Here is a 12,318-nt window from a genome sequence, read left to right as displayed (position 1 = left end):
ATGGTCTCAATTCTAAACTAATTTGCATAAGGGCTTTATTTGCTCTCCATAACGTACTGAGGTCTTTCCTAACCCTAGTTTAATTGAACACCTGCAGAACCAGCCACAGATAGTTGATAACAAGAGCATTCTTGACCAATTGTCTTGCTGGTTGAAGACTAATGCATGATAGTCCCAGCAAAAGTTGTAAAATAGAGAACTGTTGACTGACAGTACATAAACCAATCAGAATGGCTTATTTTGAATGACAATTGCATCAACCAATCAGATGGTCTTAATTCTAAACTAATTTGCATAAGGGCATGATTTGCTCTCCATAACTTACTGAGGTCCTTCCTAACCCTAGTTTAATTGAAAACCTACAAAACCAGCCACAGATAGTTGATAACAAGATCATTCTTGACCAATTGTCTTGCTGGTTGAAAACTAATGCATGATAGTCCCAGCAAAAGTTGTAAAATAGAGAACTGTTGACTGACAGTACATAAACCAATCAGAATGGTGTATTTTGAATGACAATTGCATCAACCAATCAGATGGTCTCAATTCTAAACTAATTTGCATAAGGGCTTTATTTGCTCTCCATAACTTACTGAGGTCCTTCCTAACCCTAGTTTAATTGAAAACCTATAAAACCAGCCACAGATAGTTGATAACAAGAGCATTCTTGACCAATTGTCTTTCTGGTTGAAGACTAATGCATGATAGTCCCAGCAAAAGTTGTAAAATAGAAAACTGTTGACTGACAGTTTATAAACCAATCAGAATGGCTTATTTTGAATGACAGTTGCATCAACCAATCAGATGATCTCAATTCTGAACTAATTTGCATAAGGGCTTTATTTGCTCTCCATAACTTACTCAGGTCCTTCCTAACCCTAGTTTAATTGAAAACCTACAAAACCAGCCACAGATAGTTGATAACAAGAGCATTCTTGACCAATTGTCTTGCTGGTTGAAGACTAATGCATGATAGTCCCAGCAAAAGTTGTAAAATAGAAAACTGTTGACTGACAGTATATAAACCAATCAGAATGGCTTATTTTGAATGACAGTTGCATCAACCAATCAGATGATCTCAATTCTGAACTAATTTGCATAAGGGCTTTATTTGCTCTCCATAACTTACTGAGGTCCTTCCTAACCCTAGTTTAATTGAATACCTGCAGAACCGGCCACAGATAGTTGATAACAAGAGCATTCTTGACCAATTGTCTTGCTGGTTGAAGACTAATGCATGATAGTCCCAGCAAAAGTTGTAAAATAGAAAATTGTTGACTGACAGTACATAAACCAATCAGAATGGCTTATTTTGAATGACAATTGCATCAACCAATCAGATGGTCTCAATTCTAAACTAATTTGCATAAGGGCTTTATTTGCTCTCCATAACTTACTGAGGTCTTTCCTAACCCTAGTTTAATTGAAAACCTACCAAACCAGCCACAGATAGTTGATAACAAGAGCATTCTTGACCAATTGTCTTGCTGGTTGAAGACTAATGCATGATAGTCCCAGCAAAAGTTGTAAAATAGAAAACTGTTGACTGACAGTACATAAACCAATCAGAATGGCTTATTTTGAATGACAGTTGCATCAACCAATCATATGATCTCAATTCTGAACCAATTTGCATAAGGGCTTTATTTGCTCTTCATAACTTACTGAGGTCCTTCCTCAGCCTAGTCTAATTGAACACCTGCAGAACCAGCCACAGATAGTTGATAACAAGAGCATTCTTGACCAATTGTCTTTCTGGTTGAAGACTAATGCATGATAGTCCCAGCAAAAGTTGTAAAATAGAAAACTGTTGACTGACAGTATATAAACCAATCAGAATGGCTTATTTTGAATGACAGTTGCATCAACCAATCAGATGATCTCAATTCTGAACTAATTTGCATAAGGGCTTTATTTGCTCTCCATAACTTACTCAGGTCCTTCCTAACCCTAGTTTAATTGAAAACCTACAAAACCAGCCACAGATAGTTGATAACAAGAGCATTCTTGACCAAATGTCTTGCTGGTTAAAGACTAATGCATGATAGTCCCAGCAAAAGTTGTAAAATAGAGAACTGTTGACTGACAGTACATAAACCAATCAGAATGGCTTATTTTGAATGACAATTGCATCAACCAATCAGATGGTCTCAATTCTAAACTAATTTGCATAAGGGCTTTATTTGCTCTCCATAACTTACTGAGGTCTTTCCTAACCCTAGTTTAATTGAACACCTGCAGAACCAGCCACAGATAGTTGATAACAAGAGCATTCTTGACCAATTGTCTTGCTGGTTGAAGACTAATGCATGATAGTCCCAGCAAAAGTTGTAAAATAGAAAACTGTTGACTGACAGTACATAAACCAATCAGAATGGCTTATTTTGAATGACAATTGCATCAACCAATCAGATGGTCTTAATTCTAAACTAATTTGCATAAGGGCTTTATTTGCTCTCCATAACTTACTGAGGTCCTTCCTAACCCTAGTTTAATTGAAAACCTACAAAACCAGCCACAGATAGTTGATAACAAGAGCATTCTTAACCAATTGTCTTGCTGGTTGAAGACTAATGCATGATAGTCCCAGCAAAAGTTGTAAAATAGAGAACTGTTGACTGACAGTACATAAACCAATCAGAATGGTGTATTTTGAATGACAATTGCATCAACCAATCAGATGGTCTCAATTCTAAACTAATTTGCATAAGGGCTTTATTTGCTCTCCATAACTTACTGAGGTCCTTCCTAACCCTAGTTTAATTGAAAACCTATAAAACCAGCCACAGATAGTTGATAACAAGAGCATTCTTGACCAATTGTCTTGCTGGTTGAAGACTAATGCATGATAGTCCCAGCAAAAGTTGTAAAATAGAGAACTGTTGACTGACAGTACATAAACCAATCAGAATGGCTTATTTCGAATGACAATTGCATCAACCAATCAGATGGTCTCAATTCTAAACTAATTTGCATAAGGGCTTTATTTGCTCTCCATAACGTACTGAGGTCTTTCCTAACCCTAGTTTAATTGAACACCTGCAGAACCAGCCACAGATAGTTGATAACAAGAGCATTCTTGACCAATTGTCTTGCTGGTTGAAAACTAATGCATGATAGTCCCAGCAAAAGTTGTAAAATAGAGAACTGTTGACTGACAGTACATAAACCAATCAGAATGGCTTATTTTGAATGACAATTGCATCAACCAATCAGATGGTCTTAATTCTAAACTAATTTGCATAAGGGCTTTATTTGCTCTCCATAACTTACTGAGGTCCTTCCTAACCCTAGTTTAATTGAAAACCTACAAAACCAGCCACAGATAGTTGATAACAAGATCATTCTTGACCAATTGTCTTGCTGGTTGAAAACTAATGCATGATAGTCCCAGCAAAAGTTGTAAAATAGAGAACTGTTGACTGACAGTACATAAACCAATCAGAATGGTGTATTTTGAATGACAATTGCATCAACCAATCAGATGGTCTCAATTCTAAACTAATTTGCATAAGGGCTTTATTTGCTCTCCATAACTTACTGAGGTCCTTCCTAACCCTAGTTTAATTGAAAACCTATAAAACCAGCCACAGATAGTTGATAACAAGAGCATTCTTGACCAATTGTCTTGCTGGTTGAAGACTAATGCATGATAGTCCCAGCAAAAGTTGTAAAATAGAGAACTGTTGACTGACAGTACATAAACCAATCAGAATGGCTTATTTTGAATGACAATTGCATCAACCAATCAGATGGTCTCAATTCTAAACTAATTTGCATAAGGGCTTTATTTGCTCTCCATAACGTACTGAGGTCTTTCCTAACCCTAGTTTAATTGAACACCTGCAGAACCAGCCACAGATAGTTGATAAGAAGAGCATTCTTGACCAATTGTCTTGCTGGTTGAAGACTAATGCATGATAGTCCCAGCAAAAGTTGTAAAATAGAAAACTGTTGACTGACAGTATATAAACCAATCAGAATGGCTTATTTTGAATGACAGTTGCATCAACCAATCAGATGATCTCAATTCTGAACTAATTTGCATAAGGGCTTTATATGCTCTCCATAACTTACTGAGGTCCTTCCTAACCCTAGTTTAATTGAATACCTGCAGAACCAGCCACAGATAGTTGATAACAAGAGCATTCTTGACCAATTGTCTTGCTGGTTGAAGACTAATGCATGATAGTCCCAGCAAAAGTTGTAAAATAGAAAATTGTTGACTGACAGTACATAAACCAATCAGAATGGCTTATATTGAATGACAGTTGCATTAACCAATCAGATGATCTCAATTTTGAACTAATTTGCATAAGGGCTTTATTTGCTCTCCATAACTTACTGAGGTCCTTCCTAACCCTAGTTTAATTGAACACCTGCAGAACCAGCCACAGATTGTTGATAACAAGAGCATTCTTGACCAATTGTCTTGCTGGTTGAAGACTAATGCATGATAGTCCCAGCAAAAGTTGTAAAATAGAAAACTGTTGACTGACAGTACATAAACCAATCAGAATGGCTTATTTTGAATGACAGTTGCATCAACCAATCATATGATCTCAATTCTGAACCAATTTGCATAAGGGCTTTATTTGCTCTTCATAACTTACTGAGGTCCTTCCTCACCCTAGTCTAATTGAACACCTGCAGAACCAGCCACAGATAGTTGATAACAAGAGCATTCTTGACCAATTGTCTTGCTGGTTGAAGACTAATGCATGATAGTCCCAGCAAAAGTTGTAAAATAGAAAACTGTTGACTGACAGTATATAAACCAATCAGAATGGCTTATTTTGAATGACAGTTGCATCAACCAATCAGATGATCTCAATTCTGAACTAATTTGCATAAGGGCTTTATTTGCTCTCCATAACTTACTGAGTTCCTTCCTAACCCTAGTTTAATTGAAAACCTACAAAACCAGCCACAGATAGTTGATAACAAGAGCATTCTTGACAAATTGTCTTGCTGGTTGAAGACTAATGCATGATAGTCCCAGCAAAAGTTGTAAAATAGAGAACTGTTGACTGACAGTACATAAACCAATCAGAATGGTGTATTTTGAATGACAATTGCATCAACCAATCAGATGGTCTCAATTCTAAACTAATTTGCATAATGGCTTTATTTGCTCTCCATAACTTACTGAGGTCTTTCCTAACCCTAGTTTAATTGAAAACCTACAAAACCAGCCACAGATAGTTGATAACAAGAGCATTCTTGACCAATTGTCTTGCTGGTTGAAGACTAATGCATGATAGTCCCAGCAAAAGTTGTAAAATAGAGAACTGTTGACTGACAGTACATAAACCAATCAGAATGGCTTATTTTGAATGACAGTTGCATCAACCAATCAGATGATCTCAATTCTGAACTAATTTGCATAAGGGCTTTATTTGCTCTCCATAACTTACTGAGGTCCTTCCTAACCCTAGTTTAATTAAAAACCTACAAAACCAGCCACAGATAGTTGATAACAAGAGCATTCTTGACCAATTGTCTTGCTGGTTGAAGACTAATGCATGATAGTCCCAGCAAACGTTGTAAAATAGAGAACTGTTGACTGACAGTACATAAACCAATCAGAATGGTGTATTTTGAATGACAATTGCATCAACCAATCAGATGGTCTCAATTCTAAACTAATTTGCATAAGGGCTTTATTTGCTCTCCATAACTTACTGAGGTCCTTCCTAACCCTAGTTTAATTGAACACCTGCAGAACCAGCCACAGATTGTTGATAACAAGAGCATTCTTGACCAATTGTCTTGCTGGTTGAAGACTAATGCATGATAGTCCCAGCAAAAGTTGTGAAATAAAGAACTGTTGACTGACAGTACATAAACCAATCAGAATGGTGTATTTTGAATGACAATTGCATCAACCAATCAGATGGTCTCAATTCTAAACTAATTTGCATAGGGGCTTTATTTGCTCTCCATAACTTACTGAGGTCCTTCCTAACCCTAGTTAAATTGAAAACCTATAAAACCAGCCACAGATAGTTGATAACAAGAGCATTCTTGACCAATTGTCTTGCTGGTTGAAGACTATTGCATGATGGTCCCAGCAAAAGTTATAAAATAGAAAACTGTTGACTGACAGCACATAAACCAATCAGAATGGCTTATTTTGAATGACAATTGCATCAACCAATCAGATGGTCTCAATTCTAAACTAATTTGCATAAGGGCTTTATTTGCTCTCCATAACTTACTGAGGTCTTTCCTAACCCTAGTTTAATTGAAAACCTACCAAACCAGCCACAGATAGTTGATAACAAGAGCATTCTTGACCAATTGTCTTTCTGGTTGAAGACTAATGCATGATAGTCCCAGCAAAAGTTGTAAAATAGAAAACTGTTGACTGACAGTATATAAACCAATCAGAATGGCTTATTTTGAATGACAGTTGCATCAACCAATCAGATGATCTCAATTCTGAACTAATTTGCATAAGGGCTTTATTTGCTCTCCATAACTTACTCAGGTCCTTCCTAACCCTAGTTTAATTGAAAACCTACAAAACCAGCCACAGATAGTTGATAACAAGAGCATTCTTGACCAAATGTCTTGCTGGTTAAAGACTAATGCATGATAGTCCCAGCAAAAGTTGTAAAATAGAGAACTGTTGACTGACAGTACATAAACCAATCAGAATGGCTTATTTTGAATGACAATTGCATCAACCAATCAGATGGTCTCAATTCTAAACTAATTTGCATAAGGGCTTTATTTGCTCTCCATAACTTACTGAGGTCTTTCCTAACCCTAGTTTAATTGAACACCTGCAGAACCAGCCACAGATAGTTGATAACAAGAGCATTCTTGACCAATTGTCTTGCTGGTTGAAGACTAATGCATGATAGTCCCAGCAAAAGTTGTAAAATAGAAAACTGTTGACTGACAGTACATAAACCAATCAGAATGGCTTATTTTGAATGACAATTGCATCAACCAATCAGATGGTCTTAATTCTAAACTAATTTGCATAAGGGCTTTATTTGCTCTCCATAACTTACTGAGGTCCTTCCTAACCCTAGTTTAATTGAAAACCTACAAAACCAGCCACAGATAGTTGATAACAAGAGCATTCTTAACCAATTGTCTTGCTGGTTGAAGACTAATGCATGATAGTCCCAGCAAAAGTTGTAAAATAGAGAACTGTTGACTGACAGTACATAAACCAATCAGAATGGTGTATTTTGAATGACAATTGCATCAACCAATCAGATGGTCTCAATTCTAAACTAATTTGCATAAGGGCTTTATTTGCTCTCCATAACTTACTGAGGTCCTTCCTAACCCTAGTTTAATTGAAAACCTATAAAACCAGCCACAGATAGTTGATAACAAGAGCATTCTTGACCAACTGTCTTGCTGGTTGAAGACTAATGCATGATAGTCCCAGCAAAAGTTGTAAAATAGAGAACTGTTGACTGACAGTACATAAACCAATCAGAATGGCTTATTTCGAATGACAATTGCATCAACCAATCAGATGGTCTCAATTCTAAACTAATTTGCATAAGGGCTTTATTTGCTCTCCATAACGTACTGAGGTCTTTCCTAACCCTAGTTTAATTGAACACCTGCAGAACCAGCCACAGATAGTTGATAACAAGAGCATTCTTGACCAATTGTCTTGCTGGTTGAAGACTAATGCATGATAGTCCCAGCAAAAGTTGTAAAATAGAGAACTGTTGACTGACAGTACATAAACCAATCAGAATGGCTTATTTTGAATGACAATTGCATCAACCAATCAGATGGTCTTAATTCTAAACTAATTTGCATAAGGGCATGATTTGCTCTCCATAACTTACTGAGGTCCTTCCTAACCCTAGTTTAATTGAAAACCTACAAAACCAGCCACAGATAGTTGATAACAAGATCATTCTTGACCAATTGTCTTGCTGGTTGAAAACTAATGCATGATAGTCCCAGCAAAAGTTGTAAAATAGAGAACTGTTGACTGACAGTACATAAACCAATCAGAATGGTGTATTTTGAATGACAATTGCATCAACCAATCAGATGGTCTCAATTCTAAACTAATTTGCATAAGGGCTTTATTTGCTCTCCATAACTTACTGAGGTCCTTCCTAACCCTAGTTTAATTGAAAACCTATAAAACCAGCCACAGATAGTTGATAACAAGAGCATTCTTGACCAATTGTCTTTCTGGTTGAAGACTAATGCATGATAGTCCCAGCAAAAGTTGTAAAATAGAAAACTGTTGACTGACAGTTTATAAACCAATCAGAATGGCTTATTTTGAATGACAGTTGCATCAACCAATCAGATGATCTCAATTCTGAACTAATTTGCATAAGGGCTTTATTTGCTCTCCATAACTTACTCAGGTCCTTCCTAACCCTAGTTTAATTGAAAACCTACAAAACCAGCCACAGATAGTTGATAACAAGAGCATTCTTGACCAATTGTCTTGCTGGTTGAAGACTAATGCATGATAGTCCCAGCAAAAGTTGTAAAATAGAAAACTGTTGACTGACAGTATATAAACCAATCAGAATGGCTTATTTTGAATGACAGTTGCATCAACCAATCAGATGATCTCAATTCTGAACTAATTTGCATAAGGGCTTTATTTGCTCTCCATAACTTACTGAGGTCCTTCCTAACCCTAGTTTAATTGAATACCTGCAGAACCGGCCACAGATAGTTGATAACAAGAGCATTCTTGACCAATTGTCTTGCTGGTTGAAGACTAATGCATGATAGTCCCAGCAAAAGTTGTAAAATAGAAAATTGTTGACTGACAGTACATAAACCAATCAGAATGGCTTATTTTGAATGACAATTGCATCAACCAATCAGATGGTCTCAATTCTAAACTAATTTGCATAAGGGCTTTATTTGCTCTCCATAACTTACTGAGGTCTTTCCTAACCCTAGTTTAATTGAAAACCTACCAAACCAGCCACAGATAGTTGATAACAAGAGCATTCTTGACCAATTGTCTTGCTGGTTGAAGACTAATGCATGATAGTCCCAGCAAAAGTTGTAAAATAGAAAACTGTTGACTGACAGTACATAAACCAATCAGAATGGCTTATTTTGAATGACAGTTGCATCAACCAATCATATGATCTCAATTCTGAACCAATTTGCATAAGGGCTTTATTTGCTCTTCATAACTTACTGAGGTCCTTCCTCAGCCTAGTCTAATTGAACACCTGCAGAACCAGCCACAGATAGTTGATAACAAGAGCATTCTTGACCAATTGTCTTTCTGGTTGAAGACTAATGCATGATAGTCCCAGCAAAAGTTGTAAAATAGAAAACTGTTGACTGACAGTATATAAACCAATCAGAATGGCTTATTTTGAATGACAGTTGCATCAACCAATCAGATGATCTCAATTCTGAACTAATTTGCATAAGGGCTTTATTTGCTCTCCATAACTTACTCAGGTCCTTCCTAACCCTAGTTTAATTGAAAACCTACAAAACCAGCCACAGATAGTTGATAACAAGAGCATTCTTGACCAAATGTCTTGCTGGTTAAAGACTAATGCATGATAGTCCCAGCAAAAGTTGTAAAATAGAGAACTGTTGACTGACAGTACATAAACCAATCAGAATGGCTTATTTTGAATGACAATTGCATCAACCAATCAGATGGTCTCAATTCTAAACTAATTTGCATAAGGGCTTTATTTGCTCTCCATAACTTACTGAGGTCTTTCCTAACCCTAGTTTAATTGAACACCTGCAGAACCAGCCACAGATAGTTGATAACAAGAGCATTCTTGACCAATTGTCTTGCTGGTTGAAGACTAATGCATGATAGTCCCAGCAAAAGTTGTAAAATAGAAAACTGTTGACTGACAGTACATAAACCAATCAGAATGGCTTATTTTGAATGACAATTGCATCAACCAATCAGATGGTCTTAATTCTAAACTAATTTGCATAAGGGCTTTATTTGCTCTCCATAACTTACTGAGGTCCTTCCTAACCCTAGTTTAATTGAAAACCTACAAAACCAGCCACAGATAGTTGATAACAAGAGCATTCTTAACCAATTGTCTTGCTGGTTGAAGACTAATGCATGATAGTCCCAGCAAAAGTTGTAAAATAGAGAACTGTTGACTGACAGTACATAAACCAATCAGAATGGTGTATTTTGAATGACAATTGCATCAACCAATCAGATGGTCTCAATTCTAAACTAATTTGCATAAGGGCTTTATTTGCTCTCCATAACTTACTGAGGTCCTTCCTAACCCTAGTTTAATTGAAAACCTATAAAACCAGCCACAGATAGTTGATAACAAGAGCATTCTTGACCAATTGTCTTGCTGGTTGAAGACTAATGCATGATAGTCCCAGCAAAAGTTGTAAAATAGAGAACTGTTGACTGACAGTACATAAACCAATCAGAATGGCTTATTTCGAATGACAATTGCATCAACCAATCAGATGGTCTCAATTCTAAACTAATTTGCATAAGGGCTTTATTTGCTCTCCATAACGTACTGAGGTCTTTCCTAACCCTAGTTTAATTGAACACCTGCAGAACCAGCCACAGATAGTTGATAACAAGAGCATTCTTGACCAATTGTCTTGCTGGTTGAAAACTAATGCATGATAGTCCCAGCAAAAGTTGTAAAATAGAGAACTGTTGACTGACAGTACATAAACCAATCAGAATGGCTTATTTTGAATGACAATTGCATCAACCAATCAGATGGTCTTAATTCTAAACTAATTTGCATAAGGGCTTTATTTGCTCTCCATAACTTACTGAGGTCCTTCCTAACCCTAGTTTAATTGAAAACCTACAAAACCAGCCACAGATAGTTGATAACAAGATCATTCTTGACCAATTGTCTTGCTGGTTGAAAACTAATGCATGATAGTCCCAGCAAAAGTTGTAAAATAGAGAACTGTTGACTGACAGTACATAAACCAATCAGAATGGTGTATTTTGAATGACAATTGCATCAACCAATCAGATGGTCTCAATTCTAAACTAATTTGCATAAGGGCTTTATTTGCTCTCCATAACTTACTGAGGTCCTTCCTAACCCTAGTTTAATTGAAAACCTATAAAACCAGCCACAGATAGTTGATAACAAGAGCATTCTTGACCAATTGTCTTGCTGGTTGAAGACTAATGCATGATAGTCCCAGCAAAAGTTGTAAAATAGAGAACTGTTGACTGACAGTACATAAACCAATCAGAATGGCTTATTTTGAATGACAATTGCATCAACCAATCAGATGGTCTCAATTCTAAACTAATTTGCATAAGGGCTTTATTTGCTCTCCATAACGTACTGAGGTCTTTCCTAACCCTAGTTTAATTGAACACCTGCAGAACCAGCCACAGATAGTTGATAAGAAGAGCATTCTTGACCAATTGTCTTGCTGGTTGAAGACTAATGCATGATAGTCCCAGCAAAAGTTGTAAAATAGAAAACTGTTGACTGACAGTATATAAACCAATCAGAATGGCTTATTTTGAATGACAGTTGCATCAACCAATCAGATGATCTCAATTCTGAACTAATTTGCATAAGGGCTTTATATGCTCTCCATAACTTACTGAGGTCCTTCCTAACCCTAGTTTAATTGAATACCTGCAGAACCAGCCACAGATAGTTGATAACAAGAGCATTCTTGACCAATTGTCTTGCTGGTTGAAGACTAATGCATGATAGTCCCAGCAAAAGTTGTAAAATAGAAAATTGTTGACTGACAGTACATAAACCAATCAGAATGGCTTATATTGAATGACAGTTGCATTAACCAATCAGATGATCTCAATTTTGAACTAATTTGCATAAGGGCTTTATTTGCTCTCCATAACTTACTGAGGTCCTTCCTAACCCTAGTTTAATTGAACACCTGCAGAACCAGCCACAGATTGTTGATAACAAGAGCATTCTTGACCAATTGTCTTGCTGGTTGAAGACTAATGCATGATAGTCCCAGCAAAAGTTGTGAAATAAAGAACTGTTGACTGACAGTACATAAACCAATCAGAATGGTGTATTTTGAATGACAATTGCATCAACCAATCAGATGGTCTCAATACTAAACTAATTTGCATAAGGGCTTTATTTGCTCTCCATAACTTACTGAGGTCTTTCCTAGCCCTAGTTTAATTGAAAACCTACAAAACCAGCCACAGATAGTTGATAACAAGAGCATTCTTGACCAATTGTCTTGCTGGTTGAAGACTAATGCATGATAGTCCCAGCAAAAGTTGTAAAATAGAAAACTGATGACTGACAGTACATAAACCAATCAGAATGGCTTATTTTGAATGACAGTTGCATC

Source organism: Crinia signifera, chromosome 1, assembly GCF_055691185.1.
Source record: "Crinia signifera chromosome 1, ASM5569118v1, whole genome shotgun sequence".
Lineage (NCBI taxonomy): Eukaryota > Metazoa > Chordata > Amphibia > Anura > Myobatrachidae > Crinia > Crinia signifera.
The sequence above is the reverse complement of the archived record's forward strand: the minus strand, read 5'-3'. Positions refer to the sequence as shown.